The sequence below is a fragment of the Globicephala melas genome, chromosome 2 (assembly GCF_963455315.2).
Source record: "Globicephala melas chromosome 2, mGloMel1.2, whole genome shotgun sequence".
Taxonomy (NCBI): domain Eukaryota; kingdom Metazoa; phylum Chordata; class Mammalia; order Artiodactyla; family Delphinidae; genus Globicephala; species Globicephala melas.
The window spans coordinates 34,070,881-34,089,154 of record NC_083315.2 but is presented as its reverse complement, the minus strand read 5'-3'; the positions used below and the strand labels follow the sequence as shown (position 1 = coordinate 34,089,154).

At 38.8% G+C, this 18,274-nt stretch overlaps 1 pseudogene; it reads right to left on the bottom strand.

Moving 5' to 3' along the window:
• Positions 1 to 5,568: 5,568 nt before the first annotated feature.
• On the bottom strand, positions 5,569 to 7,379 carry LOC115864723 (zinc finger protein 639-like; annotated as a pseudogene).
• Positions 7,380 to 18,274: the final 10,895 nt, after the last annotated feature.

Below are 18,274 nucleotides of genomic sequence, written 5' to 3'. Positions count from 1 at the left end.
TACAAGGAAAAGAATAGGGTTAGATTAAACCATGAGTCGTCCAGCTTTTTCCGTCGAGAGCCAGACAGTCCACAGTTTGGGCTTTGAGAGCCACGAGGCCCCTATCACCAACCACTCAACACAGCCACTGTGGTGCAAAAGCAGCCAATTAAGAAAGTTTATTAGAACACAGGTACCCCTGTGTTGATTTTCGTCTATGGCATTTTGATTTAAATTTCACACAATCCCATACCCCCAATGATTAAAAGTGTAAAGAGTCTTCTTGGCTCACACGCGGTGCAAAACCAGGTGGCGGGCTGCGATCATGTTTTGCCAATTACTGTGCTAAACAGATAAAGACCCCGGGGGGTGGGGTGCCGGGCGTCGAGGAGGCAGTGAAGGGAGTGGAGGGCTGTGCAAAGGGCAGAAGGAAATGTGTCAGGTAAAGACATCAGAGTCAGGTAGCAATGAATCTTAGTGGCTGGAATATTCATAGCATCTTTGTCGTTGAACAGAAGTATCTTTCTCAATTTTATAAGCATAGAGTAACGTGCAAGTATTTTATTTCTATTTTAAAAGAAGGAACTATATTAAACAAAAATGCATGTGTTTTTTGTTGTCGTTCCTTACTCTCCTAGTTTTTCCATATCTGGAAAATGACAGCTATCAGGTGATGCCATTCCTGGTGGTACGGCCGCTCCCTGGGTTGCTGTCTTAGTAGCATTGTTCCTTAGAAGAATTTTTGTAAAGTTTTAGGATATCTGAAATCCACACCTTCATTAAGGGACATTAGATCTCTGAGGAGAATGACGTTATTTGGAATCTTTATTCTTTGCTTTAGAACCAACCTGTGCTAAATTGTAGGTTTCCCTACAGCAATCTGCCACATCTGCCCTTAAGAGCATTTTTACAATTTCCCTCCATGGGAATTTATACTTCTTATTATTCAGATGAGGCACTAAGGTAATTGAATTTGATTGAAAATGGTTCCAATTGCCGATTAACTAACTTGGGAGCTTCCTTGAAGCCAGACAGCGCCTCAAGGCAACTCCAGCCTCCTTTTTATCTCAGTGTCTGCATTTCCTTAGAACAGTGTTTGGGATGTAGTACGGGCTCAGTAAATGTTTGCCGACTTAAGTTAAGGCATGAACAAATGAGGGGGTAAGTCGTGTCTGTCAGTGGGAAATAAATAGATATTGCAGGACAGAAAACGTTTATGGCAACTGTGCTACAGGTATCTACGCTTCTAGAATTAGAAAAAACTACATGGTGTGGAAAGTTGTTAGAGAATAAATTAGCTGGTTAGTGTGTCTTGGTTTTTTTTTTTTTCAAATCAGGGATTCTGAAGTTTTTCAATTTGGATAGCATATCATTTGCATGTGCCTACACAGCTGGGATTATTACTGGAGCAAGTTCTTGCCCAGGATTTGCTTTGTGAAGTGTCCACTCTGAAACGGGAATGGACAGGACCAGAATCAGAGATGTTTCAACAGTTGTTATGTGACCTGATTGAGGATGCTTGTGGAGGTCCAGGACAATTTGGAGATGTGGTAAGGTCATTAGGGATGAAGCTCTAAGATAACCGAGGAGTTGTGGTGCCTTATTTATCTTTTAACCCAAGATTAGATGAAGACAAAAGCAGGGGAGATCTGACTTTCAGCCAGATTTGGCAAGCAGGCGGAGCCAAAACTCCCTTGATTTGGTTCATTGGTTTGCGTTGCCGTTATAAATACCTGATATGATACTAACGAGACTTTTCCATCTGGGTCTTGCCTTAAAAAAAAAAAAGAACTAGGAGATAAAGGCAGGATTAATCTCAGTTGAAAGCCAAGGGTTTCAGGTGGAAGGGCAATGAAGAAGTGAACTAAGAACACATTGTCTAAGGAAGGGGCCGTGTGTCTCCATTTGGGTGACACATGTTTGGGTGATGCAATCTTTACCTGGTGATCCTGGCCTAAGGTCTCCTAAGAGAGTCCATCCCACCCCCACCTTCTTGGCGGTAGTTCTGGGGCAGGTGGGACCTGCATGGGGGTTAAGTGAAATCAGCCTGTCCTGGCTTCAGCACATGGGAGTCCAGACAGGCCAACCCACTTCTTTATTCAGTCATCACGGGGATGAATAATAATTGCACATATGGTCACTGAAATCTGTTTCCCTTTCAAAGTGCTCATGGTCTGGCTTGAGCTGGGCTGGGATCCTGCAGATTGGCACTTGGGCAACTGCTTTCCCTGCTGAAGTGTCAGAGCGTTAAAGATCAGCTCATAATCCTTTCTTGGCATATGACTTCCAGAGTTATTGCAAACCATAATTGCAGAATGGAGTTGCAGGCTGGAGTTTTTGTGGCTGCAACACTTTTTTTATAAGCTTGTACAGAATGTCAGGAGGGAAACTTTAGTTTGCATTTTTACATTTGCAACGTGAAGAATGCTTTGTAAATATCTTAAAACTGAAAAAAGAAAAAGCAACCCCAACTGAAAACACACACACACACACACACACACACACACACACGCACACGCACACACACACACACATCTCAACTCTAAGAAAGCTTATTTTTGCTAATCACAAACATCAGGTATCTGGCGATCGAGCAATTTCCTGGCAAGAAATACTGCAAGACAAGTCTGGAAGGGTTTTATGAATGTTGAGTAACTCATGAACCACAGCCCGTACCCAACTTTTACAGCATGCGAGGTGCAGAGCAATTTCACATACTCTTTGGGACTGCTTTGTTCTGTAATCAAACCTGGGAACAAAACGGCCATAGAGTAATATGAGTCTAAATAGAAAATGGAAACATATGTGGGAAATATAGCTGAAAAAACAGCAAACGCTGGATACATGTTAATAGTGATTCAAAGGACATTTCACTTCTCTATTGGTTGGCCTAGAATAAGGTCAGATGACCATGTGCTTGACGTACAACCAAATACACGAGAATGACTGACCATAGCAAGAAACTGGATTTGGTAGCCTCAGTCATTAGTGAGTGTCTTCAGTAAGTTGTATTTACACTGCATTCACTAATATGCTATCTCCTTAGCTGATAGCCAGGCCCAGGAGATGTTTGCCTGTATCAGCACTTAAAATCCACAAGGTGGGCTTCCCTGGTGGCGCAGTGGTTGAGAGTCCGCCTGCCAATGCAGGGGACACGGGTTCGTGCCCGGTCCAGGGAGATCCCACATGCCGCGGAGCGGCTGGGCCCGTGAGCCATGGCTGCTGAGCCTGCGCGTCTGGAGCCTGTGCTCCGCAACGGGAAATGGCATCACTTTTGTCTCTCAGCCTGTGATTAAGTCTTTTCAGGGCAGGAAGCTCATGACCAAAGAAGCTCTTTTTGTTAGATAGTTATCCTCGTTATGACTTTTTTTTTTTTTTTTTGAGACTCTGAATTTCTACTACTTCCCTTGTTCACTTTTTGAAGACATTCCCAATCCTCGTGACCGCCCTTAGTTCTTTAAAAGCAGGTCTCTTGCTGGTCCTGGGTCTTTCAATTGGTAAATAAAAAACATGAAGTGAAATGGCTATAGAAAGTCCAAACATCAGTGATCATACTAACGGTGATCTCATGTCCAGCTTACTCACAGCTGTTGGCTAGACTTTATGGCAACAATTGTGTCACCAGCAACTAGTGACTCTTTGTGTCTTCTTTTCTGATCTTTATACCACTTACTTCAACGTATGATTACATTGGATAATTCATCAGTACATCTGTGATTCTGTACCCAAAAGTCTTGTGAATTTCCCCCCCCCATTTCTATTACCTCCAGCTTGGTCTAGGCCACTGTATTGGTTCCCTGAGGCTTTCATAACAGAGCACCACAGGCTGGGGGTTTAAACAACAGACATTTATTTTCTCACCATTCTGGAGGCTAGAAGTCTGAGATCAAGGGGTCAGCGGGGTTGGTTCTCTCTGAGACTATGAGGGAAGGGTCTATTCCAGGCCTCTGTCCTTGGCTTGTGTCCTCCCTGTATCTGCACCTTCCCTCTGTATGTGTATATGTCCACATTTTGCTTTCTTATAAAGACACCAGTCCTACTGAACTAAGGTCAACCTTAATAACCTCATTTTGCTTTAATTACCTCTTCAAAGACCCTCTTTCCAAATACAGTCACATTCTGAGGCGCTGGAGGCTAGGACTTCCGTCTCTGAAGCTGTGGGGAAGGCAGGCACGATCCAGTCCATAACAGCCACCATCATCTCTCACCTGAATGAATTGAAATGGCCTCTAAACTGGTACCCTCAGGTCTACTTTGCGTTCTTCAATCCCCTCTCCAAAGAGTAGTAGAAGTGATTTTCCTAACTTAGGAATTGTCTCATGTCATTCCTCAACTTAGTCTTCCAATCGTGGTCTAATACACCGTAAAGCATGAAAGACATACAGGCCAGGTAGGATCTAGTTCCTTCCAATCTTTATCAATCTCCCTAATAGTTCCTTGTTTGTTGTGCTTTAGCCACATTCATCTTTCAGGCCTAATACCACATCTCTTTCTGGTCTCTGGGCATTTTCCTCTACTTGGAACATTTGCTCTATTCTTCTGTAGCCAGGGCCTTCTAATTCTTAGATCCCAGCTTAAATCTCTCTCAATAAAGAGTTTCCTGATCTCCTAAAGAAAGTCCCCCTTCTTCTGTCTCTCAGCCTTCCATTTGTTTTCATCACAACCTTTAGAATAAATTGTAGTTATTTCGTGTTTGCTTGGATTTTGTCTTTCTTTTCTAGTAGAGAGCAGATTCTGAGATTCGCTTATTATTGTGTTTATAATACCTAATATAGTACCAGGGGCCTAGGAAGCCCTCAAATATTATTGAGTGAATTGTTAGGATCCCTAATACAGCGTTGTATACTAATGATATTGGCAGCCTCATCTTGTTCCTGACTTCAAGAGGGATGCCTCTAATTTTTCACCGTTTAATTACGTCTTAAATATGCTGTTATATCAGGTTTCAGATAGAAATCTCTAACAGACACTTCAGGTACCCTAAGTAACATATTTATTTCCTTCTAATAAAACTCTGACTTTGTTTGGGTAATCCACACTCCTTCACATGGCCGTGTTTTCTTCGTCCTCTCACTCCCATTACCAGGGGTTGGTCTAAGAATGAGGTTGTGATGAAATTCCAGCTAATGAGACAAAAGTCTTTTTTGGACCTTCTAAGAAAGATTCTTCGTTTTATAGACAGGGGGAGAAAATAGTCCTTCCTCTAGGGCACATTGCTATTTTTGCAGAATAATGTCTGTGAGGCAAGGTAGCAAGGAGAATGCCAATACCATGAACAGAGAGAAATATGGAGGGACATCGTATCTTTTTTAGTAGATCTGTTTCTTATCAATTTATGAAATCAGAGCACATGCAAGAAACACGATACTAGCCCAAAAGTGGTTAAAACTACCAACTACAATACATTGAAAATACCACATTTAGGCTACAATTATATACTGAAAAAGGTAGCAATGCCAAGAAAATTGGCAATTAAAAAAATCTTGTTAAAGACAGTTCTCATAAGTTGTGTTTAAAATCATCCATTTTAACATCTGCAAAAAAGTCAAATTTATTATTTTACATCATTATGGAAGTTAAAGAGAACAATCAAGTTGTCTCATGGGCTGGAAGGTGACTTATTAATTCCCTTTCATTTCCAAACCTCATTAAGCAGTCATTACATTTATGAGGTAAATCAGCTGAATTTTAAGATCTTCAATCTGTCCTGTTGAATATTCACGATATTGACATAAATACATCCCTTCAGATAAGTGTGAATTTAAATGTTTGCAATATTCTAGCATGCTTGCAAAGCCTTTCCCACAGTCATCACAGACATGAGCAAAAATTTTAGTATGTGCAATAGCAACAGGCCTGTTAACATTTGTATGAAGTCTATTCTGAAAGCCACATACTTGACATACAAAGAAGTTTTTACATTTGTCAAATGTAATTTTGCTTAAGAGGCTGTACTGTCCATGTTCTCCATTGTTATACTTTTCACTTAACTCTGTTAATTTACATGTATGCTCATTTACCACATGGCTATGCAAGTCTTCTGGATCATTCATTTCATGTTCACAGAACTGACACAAGTACTGTTCATCACAGCTGTGCTCCTGGAAATGTAGGTAGAGTTCACTGCTTGAGGAGAACTGTACATCACACTGCTGACACCAATAAAGGTGATCACTAAAATGGGTGTCTGCAGTGTGCTGGCTGAGGTTCTCAAAAATTACTGTTTTATAGTCACAGCATTTACAAATGTAGGGATCCTCTTCATGCAGTTTGGATGTTCGATCGGAAGCATATTGGTAGAGAAACTCTTTGCATACTCGACACACAATTTTTTTTTTTTTTTTTTTTTTGCGGTACGCGGGCCTCTCACTGTTGTGGCCTCTCCCGTTGTGGAGCACAGGCTCCGGACGCACAGGCTCAGCGGCCATGGCTCATGGGCCCAGCCGCTCCGCGGCATGTGGGATCTTCCCGGACCGGGGCACAAACCCGTGTCCCCTGCACCAGCAGGCTGACTCTCAACCACTGCGCCGCCAGGGAAGCCCCCGACACACATTTGAATCACTACACTTATGCTTCAAGATCATATGCTGCTTTAAATCAGAAAAATATTTGCTGTTGAACTCACAAAGTTCACATTGATAGAGGCCACTGCTATCAGCTCTCAGTAAAGGCCATTTCTGCTGGGCAGTCACATTCAAAACTTCGCTCTTGTCAAGAATTTTGCAAAATTTAGCTGGTGGCTCTTCATCCGTTTGGTCTTGGAGACTCTCAGAGGAATTGTTTTCTGTCTCTATATCATAATCTTCAGAAACTGCATGCACTTCTGCAGCAACTGGAACATCTTCAGCAGTATGAACTTCTATAGGGCTCTCCTCTTGAGTTTGCTGGTTGATTGATTCAGGAGAGCCGCACTCTTCATCACAAATTTCAGTATCAGCACATTTTTCTGTAGAAAAGGCAGTATTGGTCTAGAATTCTAAGTACAGGACCCAGAACCAGGTAGTTTTGATTTCTGTTTGTGGCCTTGATTCCATCTGTAAATTTTGGTAAGTCTTTTGATGTCTCTGTATCAGAATCATCATCATTTAGTTGTCCTGTCTCTAGGCTACTGTTAGCTGTAGCAGTTTCTCAGACTTCCCTTGTTTTCGACGACCATGACGATTTTGAGGGGACTGGTAGGGTATTTTGCAGGATGTCCCACTAATGAACTTTGTCGTTTTTTTCATGATTAGACTTTGTTGTCAAAATATTTTGTCTGGTTGTCTCATAGAACAAACACTGTAACAATGATCAGAAAAAATTCCACGGAATTCATCTGCAGTTCTGCTTATTCCAGAGGAATCTGAATAACGAGAAGGGTGTAAAGTCTTCCTTTTCCTTTTTTTAGGATATTCATTCATACCTTTTTAATTTGGTATATTTCTTAATACTGGAGTGAGGAAAAATGAATCACAGGAAGTTTTCACAGATGGTAAAAAAAAAATGCCAGTCCTTGGGGTCCGCCCGGCCAGCCCAGGCGCAGCTCCGAGGAGGCGCCGGACCAGACGCCTGAGCAGGGGGGCGCCGCGCAGCCCCACCCCCGGGCGCAAGGCGGCGGCCTCTGGCCCTCACGCTCCGGGGCGCTCCTCCGGGCCAGCCCCACTCTTTGCCCGCGCGCACTACGCCCTGCCTGCCAGGTCCCCGGGCCAGGCTCGGCGGCTGCACTCGGGCACATTGTGTCTTTGATGATGATTTTGAGCTACTTAATTAACTATCCCTGGTGGCACTTTACCTAAGACTTCTTCCTTTTTTACGGCTGTCGGTCTGGAGATTTCTAATGCTTATAGCTAAAACAACTTTTCCGCAATATTGCAACCTGCAGTATTAGGCCGTTGAAGTTTTCCTCTATGTCTAGTTTACTAAGGTGATTTTTTTTGTAAGCATTTTTTTCTCTAATCAGGAACTGGTTCAAATATTTTTCTTCATCTTTTGAGATGGAGGTATGATTTTCTTCCTTTAATCTGTTAGTGTAGTGAATACCATCAATATATTTCCAGAGGTTGAAACACTTTGCCTTTTGGGGATCAACCACGCTTGACTGTGAAGTAGTATTTGTTTTAATAATTGACTGGGTTCAATTACTAATTTATACTTTAGTTGTGATACTTGTGTTTATTTTCAAAAGTGATGCATGTTTATACATTTATTTTTACTTTTTGGTTCTGTCTTCTTGTGTTTTGCATATCTGGTCAGGCTGATTTCTTATGGTGAATTGGGAAGTTTTGTGTTTCTCCGTGCTCTGGAACAGCTCCTTAAAAATAGAGTTTTTGGATTTCCCTGGTGGTCCAGTGGTTAAGACTCTCAGCTTCCAACGCAGAGGGCACGGGTTCAATCCCTGGTTGGGGAGTTAAGATCCCACGTGCCATCCGGTGAGGCCAGAAAGTAAAAAAAGAAAATTTGAATGGAATTTTCTCTTCCGTGAAGACCTGGTAAATTCTTCTATAAAATGATCTGAATAGATCTTTTAGTAACTTTTCAAAAGTAGATATTTTAATAGCTTCTCAATTTTTTGGTACGATTTTGGGTCTAAGTTTTCCACTTCTTCCTGAGGTGATTTTGGTAATTAATCTACTCCTGGGAAGTAATTCTATTTATCTGTATTTTCAAATGTATTTCATAAGTTTGAGCATAATATTCTCATGTAATATTTAAATATCCTTTGTATCTGTAGATACATGGTCATCTTTATTCTTAATGCTGCATTTGTCTGCTTTCTCTAGCTTTAAAATATCATATTTACCAGAAATTGCTTATTTTGTTTCTTTTTAAAACTTTGGGTTTTTTGGATCAAGTTTACTAGGGGTTTTGTTTGCTTATATTATATTAATGTCTGACCATGTCTCAACTCCTTCTTGAACCATTTACTTCACTTACTTTCCCGGATACTAGTCTCCTGATTTTTTCAACTCAACACTTTGTTTTTCAATCTCCGTAGCTGGTTTCTCCACCCCTTTCCAACTCTGAATGTTGCTGTGTCTCAGAGTTCTAATGCAGACCTATTTTCTTTATCTTCCTGAACTCTCTAGGTGATCTCATCCAGAGGGTCTGAGTGAACAATGGTTCTGGGTGTGGGAGCTGGATCTAATGTGCTTAGAACCTAATCCCAATTCTGTCACTTAATAGCTTTGTGATATAGTATTTGTATAAAGTGAGGGAAACAAATTTTTCTGTGCCTTGAGTTTCTGAAGAAATAGTAATGGTATCTATTTCAGAGAACAGTTGTGAAGAATTGAGTTAATACATTTTAAGAAATCTAGAACAATGGAATATAGTTCAGTCACTATAAATATTAGCTATTATTACCAATATTCATCTCCATGCTTCAATATCATTTATAAGCTGATGAGCTTCCCTGGTATCCTACCTCTCAGTGAGTGGCACCACCATTCGTTCAGTTGGGAACAGTAGCATGGACAGGACTTTTATCTCCCTTGTACACTCAAGTCTCCCCAGTACCTCACAAATCTCTGGCATATAGTAGATGCTCAATAAATATTAAGCATGGAAACTAACACACCATTGTAAAGCAATTATACTCCAATAAAGATGTAAAAAATAAAAATATTAAGCATGTCACAATCTATGAATATCATTTTGTCCATAACCCACAAATACAGTGCCATCATTTCTAAAAAGTTTAAAACTTCAGTTTTAATAATAGAGTCATGTACATATGATTATGAAAGGCTGGGAAAGAAAAAGTAAACAAAAATGTAATGGAAAATACAGTACACATTCCAATTAAAAAGGTAAAAATTACAGAATCCATAGTTTATTTGATCAAACCCACAAATACAAGTAAAAGAAAAGAAATATACTTAGGTAAAATGAGTAACAAACACAAAAGAAAATGGAAGGAATAAGATCAAACAGCTCAATAATGGCAATAAATATGAACAGATTGAATCCTTTCATTAAAAATACATATAGATTGTGATTTCAGAAGCAAAAGATACTGTGTATCCGTCAACAAATAAATGATAGATCTGGCTAATGTAATTGAAATCCATATGATAGATGTAAAATTACTACTTAAAATGTAAAAAGTACTCCTGCAAATCGAGAAGAAAGTGTGGAATAATCCAAAGGGAAAGTGAACAAAGTATATACAATGATAATTCATAGTACAACAACTCCAAATGACTCAGGAAATAAGAAAAGTTGCTCAAATTGTCAGGGAAATAAAATTGAATTAACAATGAAATAGCACTTAATACTCACAGACTAGCGAAAATGAATTAAAAGATCTATAACTGTTACAGGTAGAAATCTAGGGAAAAGGTACCCATATGCATTGCTGGTGGCAAGGTAGATTGTTAATCTTTTTTTGGAAAGCAATCTGACAACACCTATTAAAATAATGTACAGCTTTTGACCTAGAAATTCACTCCTGGGAAATTTTTCTTTTAGAAACAAAAGCCACAGTCCATAAGAATCCATACACATAGCTATTTATTACGCCATTGTTAGTTGTGGCAAAAATGAGAAAGAAACGTACTGCCCATCAAATGAATGAATGAGCTGCATACCAGTGGATTTGAAAAGCTATCCACAAAGTCTTTTTAGGTAGAGAAAGGAAGCAGGAAAACATACAATATGATTCCATTATTGCAAAACATACAATAACTCCTTCCAAACAAAAAACTGTATGTGTGTTTGTGTATGGGAATGCAATTATATTTATGTATAGCAATATATACATGATTAAGCAAATAAATAAGCTGAAGTATTGTTGTAGTAAATCAAGTATATATAAGACTAAGTATCTGTATGTGTTTGTATCCAGAATAAAGTGTGTGTGTGTGTGTGTGTGTGTGTGTGTTTAAGGAAGGGAAAAACATACACATAAGATAGAATATACATGTATTTATGTACATAGATGACTAGTTATACGGATGTCTATGTATGTAAGATTATGAAGATGTCGATTTAAACAGGAGGAATGTTGAATGATCAGATTATGGGTATAATTGGGTGTATATGTACACAAGTGTGTGGATGGACTTGAGATTGGGTTGACATATAAAGTTGGGGAGGGGCTAAGGGTAGGTTTGTAGCTGTGGTCATGGTTGTAGATGGGAATGAAGTTAAAAGATGGACATCTGTATGAGGTTGTGGACATGTATATGGATAGAATTAAGGGCATAAATCTGGATTCAGATCTGGATCTGGAGGAGATTACAATCTATTTTCTACACAATTATATACAGGATTTTATATATCTATAGCTCCATAGGATTATGAATATAGATTGTGTGACTGTATAGGATTATTCATTGGATTTTTTAGCTGTACCAGAATAAGATTTTTATTCCACATCTGTTTCAGATCATGCTTAATTATAACTATATAAATCTAATGTGTGTATGAATACATATATGCAAATACACATATTAATGTATCTGTGCTTTACATTATACAATTATGAAAATGAATCTCTGTATAGTTTTACTATCTAGTAGTTTATATATATATCTGTGTAGAAATTCTTCTATGGACTTGTGTAAACAAATATACATCTATCTATACAGGAATATATGGACATTTATACATGAGTCTACTCCTGTAATGGATTATGCAAATATATCTGTATCTTCATAAGGGATTATGCAAATGTATTATTTACAAAATGAATTATGCAAAAGGACATTTTGTTAAGATTATGTAAATATACCCATGTCTGTAGAGGATGATCCAAATATTTCTTTCACTGATTCCATATCAGATTATGCAATGATAGCTATCCCAAATTATGTAGCTTCACCTATAGAATGCTAATACATAAATAGTCTCTATATAGTGTTCCATAAATGTATGGGTATCTGCTTAGTATTACAAAATATTGCTGTATCAGTAATTTCATCTGTTTAGAATACATAAATATATCTTTAAAGATTATGTATATCAGTTAGTATCTATAACTTTATATGTTTAGAATAATCTATCTCTGTATGGTGTTATTTAGGGTACTAGCTTCTGTTCCTACATGGAACCATGAAAATTTCTGTGTGTCACTATCGATATAGGATTATGTAAGTTGAGATCCCTTATGTATCTGTATGGGATTATGTGTAAATACATATATTAGACACTATGTAAGATATATATTTTTGTGTGTGTGTCTGGATCTGGAGCTTGTTTAATATTAGTAAAATGTATTTGTATATATAGTCATGCAAGAAAATGTAAATTTATTTGTACTAGGTCTATAATTGTAAATACATTTGTATTTGTATATGCATAGAATGTCATCACTAAGAATGTGCAACCATGTCAGTATCTGTATGTAATTATAGAAGTGTAACATGCCAATTTCTCTATTTCTGCCTCTTTGAAGATAAGATATAGATCTATGCACTAAATGTTTATGAAAATAAATCCATAATTTTACCTATGTAGCAATGTGTAAATATATCTTCCTAGGAATATGTAAAAGTGTTTTATTAATCTAAATCTCTATAAGATTAGGTAATTGTGTTTCTTGAAGTCTTTTCACGTTTATTTTATTTTATTTTAACATCTTTATTAGAGTATAATTGCTTTACAATGGTGCATTGGTTTCTGCTTTATAACAAAGTGAATCAGTTATACATATACATATATCCCCCTATCTCTTCCCTCTTGCATCTCCCTCCCACCCTGCCTATCCCACCCCTCTAGGTGGTCACAAAGCACTGAGCTGATCTCCCTGTGCTATATGGCTACTTCCCACTACCTATCTATTTTATATTTGGTAGTATATATAAGTCCATGCCACTCTCTCACTTCATCCCAGTTTACCCTTCCCCCTCCCCGTGTCCTCAAGTCCATTCTCTACATCTGCATCTTTATTCCTGTCCTGCCACTATGTTCTTCATAACCATTTTTTTTTAGATTCCATAAATATGTGTTAGCATACTGTATTTGTTTTTCTCTTCCTGACTTATTTCACTCTATATGACAGACTCTAGGTCCACCCACATCACTACAAAAAACTCAATTTCGTTTCTTTTTATGGCTGAGTAATATTCCATTGTATCTATGTGCCACATTTCTATATCCTTGCTCCCAAAGTCCACCTCCTCAATTTGGGATGATTCGTTGTGTATTCAGGTATACCACAGATGCAGGGTTCATCAAGTTGATTGTGGAGATTTAATCCTCTGCTCCTGAGGCTGCTGGGAGAAATTTCCCTTTCTCTTCTTTGTTTGCACAGCTCTTGGGGTTCAGCTTTTCCACTATTTTATCTTCCAGGTCACCTATCCGTTCTTCTGCCACAGTTATTCTGCTCTTGATTCCTTCTAGAGAATTTTTTATTTTATTTATTGTGTTGTTCATCATTGTCTGTTTGCCCTTTCATTCTTCTGGGTCCTTGTTAAACATTCTTGTATTTTCTCCATTCTATTTCCAAGATTTTGGATCATCTTTACTATCATTACTCTGAATTCTTTTTCAGGTAGACTGTCTATTTCCTCTTCATTTATTTGGTCTGGTGGGTTTTTACCTTGCTCCTTCATCTGCTCTGTGTTTCTCTGTCTTCTCATTTTGCTTAACTTACTGTGTTTGGGGGTCTCCTTTTCGCAGGCTGCAGGTTCGTAGTTCCCATTTTTTTTTATGTCTGCTCTCAGTGGGTAAAGTTGGTTCAGTGGGTTGTGTAGGCTTCCTGGTGGAGAGGACTGGTGCCTGTGTTCTGGTGGATGAGGCTGGATATTGTCTTTCTGGTGGGCAAGACCACGTCTGATGGTGTGTTTTGGGGTGTCTGTAACCATATTATGACTTTAGGCAGCCTGTTGTCTAATGGGTGTGGTTGTGTTCCTGTCTTGTTAGTTGTTTGGCATAGGGTGTCCAGCACTGTCACCTGCTGGTCATTAAGTGGAGCTGGGTCTTAGTGTTGAGATGGAGCTCTCTGGGAGATCTTTCATCATTTGATATTATGTAGAGCCAGGAGGTCTCTGGTGGACCAATGTCTGGAACTTGGCTCTCCCACCTCAGAGGCTCAGGCCTCTCACCCAGCAGGATTACCAAGACCCTGTCAGCCACATGGCTCAGAAGAAAAAGGAGAAAAAAAGAAAGAAAGAAAAAATAAGATAAAATAATTAAAATAAAAAATATTTAGGAAAAATAAAAAAAATTAAAAAGTAATCAAAAAAAGAAAGGAAGAAAGAAGAGAGCAACCAAACCAAAAAACAAATCCACCAATGATAACAAGTGCTAAAAACTATACTAAAAAATAAAACAAAACAAAACAAAACAAAAAAAACAGACAGACAGAACCCTAGGACAAATGGTAAAAGCAAAGCTATACAGACAAAATCACACAAAGAAGCATACACATACACACTCACAAAAAGAGAAAATGTGAAAAAAAAATGTATATCCTTGCTCCCAAAGTCTACCTCCTCAATTTGGGATGATTCGTTGTGTATTCAGGTATTCCACAGATGCAGGGTTCATCAAGTTGATTGTGGAGATTTAATCCTCTGCTCCTGAGGCTGCTGGGAGAAATTTCCCTTTCTCTTCTTTGTTTGCACAGCTCTTGGGGTTCAGCTTTGGATTTGGCCCCGCCTCTGCGTGTAGGTCGCCCGAGAGCATCTATTATTTGCTCTGACAGGACGGGGTTAAAGGAGCACCTGCTTCGGGGGCCCTGTCTCACTCAGGCCAGGGGGAAGGAGGGGTACGGAATGTGGGGCAAGCCTGCAGCGGCAGAGGCCGGGGTGATGTTGCAACAGCCTGAGGCACACCGTGAGTTCTCCCAGGGAAGTTGTCCCTGGATCCTGGGACTCTGGCAGTGGGGGGCTGCACAGGCTCCTGGGAGGGGAGGTGTGGGTAGTGCCCTGTGCTTGCTCACAGTCTTCTTGGTGGCGGCAGCAGCAGCCATAGCATCTCATGCCCGTCTCTGGGGTCTGCGCTTATAGCTGCAGCTCCTGCCCGTCTCTGGAGCTCGTTTAGGCGGGGCTCTGAATCCCCTTTCCTGGCGCACCCTGAAACAATGATCTCTTGCCTCTTCGGCAGCTCCAGACCTTTTCCCAGACTCCTTCCCAGCTAGCTGTGGTGCACTAGCCCTCTTCAGGCTGTGTTCACACAGCCAACCCCGGTCCTCTTCCTGAGATCTGAACTCCAAAGCCCGAGCCTCAGCTCCCAGCCCCCGCCCGCCCTAGCGGCTGAGCAGACAAGCCTCTCGGGCCAGTGAGTGCTGGTCGGCACCGATCCTCTGTGCGGGAATCTCTCCGCTTTGCCCTGTGCATCCCTGTTACTGCACTCTCCTCCGTGGCTCCGAAGCTCCGCCCCCCACCACCACCCCCCCATACCTGCCAGTGAAGGGGCTTCGTAGGGTGTGGAAACTTTTCCTCTTTCACAGCTCCCTCCCAGAGGTGCAGGTCCTGTCCTTATTCTTTTGTCTCTGTTTTTTCTTTTTTCTTTTGCCCTACCCAGGTACATGTGGAGTTTCTTGCCTTTTGGGAAGTCTGATGTCTTCTGCCAGCATTCATTTGGTGTTCTGTAGGAGTTGTTCCACATGTAGATGTATTTCGGAAGTATTTGTTGGGAGGAAGGTGATCTCCACGTCTTACTCTTCCGCCATCTGGAAGCTCACGTTAATTTTAGATAGTTGTTCAAGATGCGTACACACACCAACACACTTCAATGAGAGTATGTCTGTACCTATAAATAAACATAAGCAAATTTTTATATTTCTAAGTTTATTTAAATATTTTTTGTGAATGTGATACATATAAACATATATACACAACATACATATGTTATGACATGTAGTAATTACAAGATTATCTGTGAAATATGACACAACATACAAATTGAGAGTTATCACTAGAACCACATGCTCCTTCTGTACATCTTTGCTGTGCTGCTCCCCCAGAGCTAACCATAATTCTAAATCTTTAAAAATAATCTTTCCTTTCTAAAATAGTATTATCTTATATATACACATCTCCAAGCAATGTATTGTTTATTTTTCTTTTTTTAAGTAACCTGATTTTGTTCTCTTCTGTGATTTTTTTCACTAAAAATTGTATTTTAAAATTTACTCATGTTGTTACGTGCATCTGTGATTCATTTTACTGCTGTCTTATTTTCCACTTGATGAGCGTGTAGTAATGTAATCGTTCTATAAATGAAGTGCCTATATTAATTAAACAAAAACAAAGGTTCACTATCAGCTTATGAGTTTCTGTTCATTCACAACACTTGGAATTATCAGAATTTTCAATTTTTGCAACATCATTCTCATTATGTATGAAATTGAGCACCATTTCTTTCTTTTTTAAAAAAGAATTGACCACTTGGAATTCTTTTTCTATGAAATTCCTGTTCAGATCTTCTGCCAAAATGTTGTCATGCGTTTTCATTTAGTGTTGACTGTAGACAAACTGCATCACCATCATCTGAGAGCTTGTTAGAAATCTCAGCCCGCATCCCAGAATTAGCTTCAGTTAAACAAGGTTTCCAGGGGATTTGTGTGGTCATTGAAGTTGAAGAAGGTCTACTATGCTGGTGTACTTTTTTTTTTATTTATAGGATTCTATGTTCTGTTTAGGCATTCAAGGTTTAAATGTGACAAATACAGTTTTCCCTTTTGTTACTTATTTTTGACTCTACTTATGGCATATTTTGATAAATAGAAGTTCTTATTATTAATGCAATAGAATTTACAAACTATTTTAAAGGTTAATGCTTTAGTTTCATGTTTAAATAGCTCTTTCCTATCCTAAGATCATAAAAATATTTGCTTCTATCTAAAGAGTGTTAAAGTTTTGCTGGTTACATTTTAGACTTAAATCCAATGGAAAATGATTTTTGTGCATGAGATAACATTGAAATCCAATTTCATTTTTTTTCACATGGATAACCAATTGTTCCAGAACCACTGATTGAATATTCTATCATTTCCTTGATTATCTGCAATGAACCTCAGATATATATTGGATCACCCTGTTTGTGTAAGTTTGTTTCTGATTTCATTATTATGTTTGATGGTCTATTCCTATGTCCAGATTACCAGAATGTAGTTTTATAGATCTTTCATTTGATTTGGTAATTTCCCACTCTTTATTTTCTTTATTCTGGATCTATGCCTGGGACTGAATACTTTTAAAATCAGCTTGACAGATTCTTTGAAAGAACACTACTGATAATTACATTGTATTGGCCAAAACATTCATTTGAGTTTTTCCATACGATGTTATGGAAAAACCTGAACGAACTTTTTGGCCAACCGAAATATCGATAGTTGCACTAAATCTATGGATTAATTTGGGGAGAACCGACATCTCTGTGATATTGAAACTTTGTATCCATGAATATGGGATACAAAGTTTGTCATCTTTAATATCTTTCAATGGAATTTAATAGATATTTTCACACAAGTCTTATACATACCTTGCTAAATTTATTCCTAGGTGATATAAATGTATATATTGCTGTTACAATGATATTTTAAAATCACATTTGAAAATTGTTGTGGTCTATAGACTCTGCAATGAAGTTTTTGAATACTGCTTTTATTGGCCATTTTGATAAACTTTCTTTTCTCATTTTTAACAATTTATCTGCTGATTAGTTGGGATTTTATATGTTGACAGTCATAATTTCTACATAATGACAGTTTTGTTTCTTACTTTCCAACTCCTTAATTTTGCCTTAATTTAAAAACTATTTATTTATTTACTGATTTATCTATCTGTTTGTTTGGGTATGCGTATGGGTACGTGTGTATGTGTATCAGCATGTCTTTTTGTCTTAACTCAGACACTTTATAAACCCTTGAAATAAAAGTGATAGTGAGCATCCTTTTCTTGTTCTTGTTTTAAGAAGATTACTAACATTTTAGCATTAAGTATAATATTTTGATATAGTTGAGTTTTTTTAACAGAAATCCTTTAATGGATGTAAAGAAAATGCTATTCCTAGTGTGCTAAGGATTTAAAAAAATGATGCTTGGGTATTGACTTTTAGTATATATATATATTTGTGTGTGTGTGTGGTACGCGGGCCTCTCTGTTGTGGTCTCTCCCGCTGCGGAGCACAGGCTCCGGACGTGCAGGCCCAGTGGCCATGGCTCACGGGCCCAGCCGCTCCGCGGCATGTGGGATCCTCCTGGACCGGGGCACGAACCCATGTACCCTGCATCAGCAGGAGGACTCCCAACCACTGTGTCACCAGGGAAGCCCTAGTATATGTTTTTGATGTCCGTCAAGGTAATCATATTTTCCCCTTATTTAATCTGTTTCTCTGATTAATTATACTTAATTTTTAAAAACTC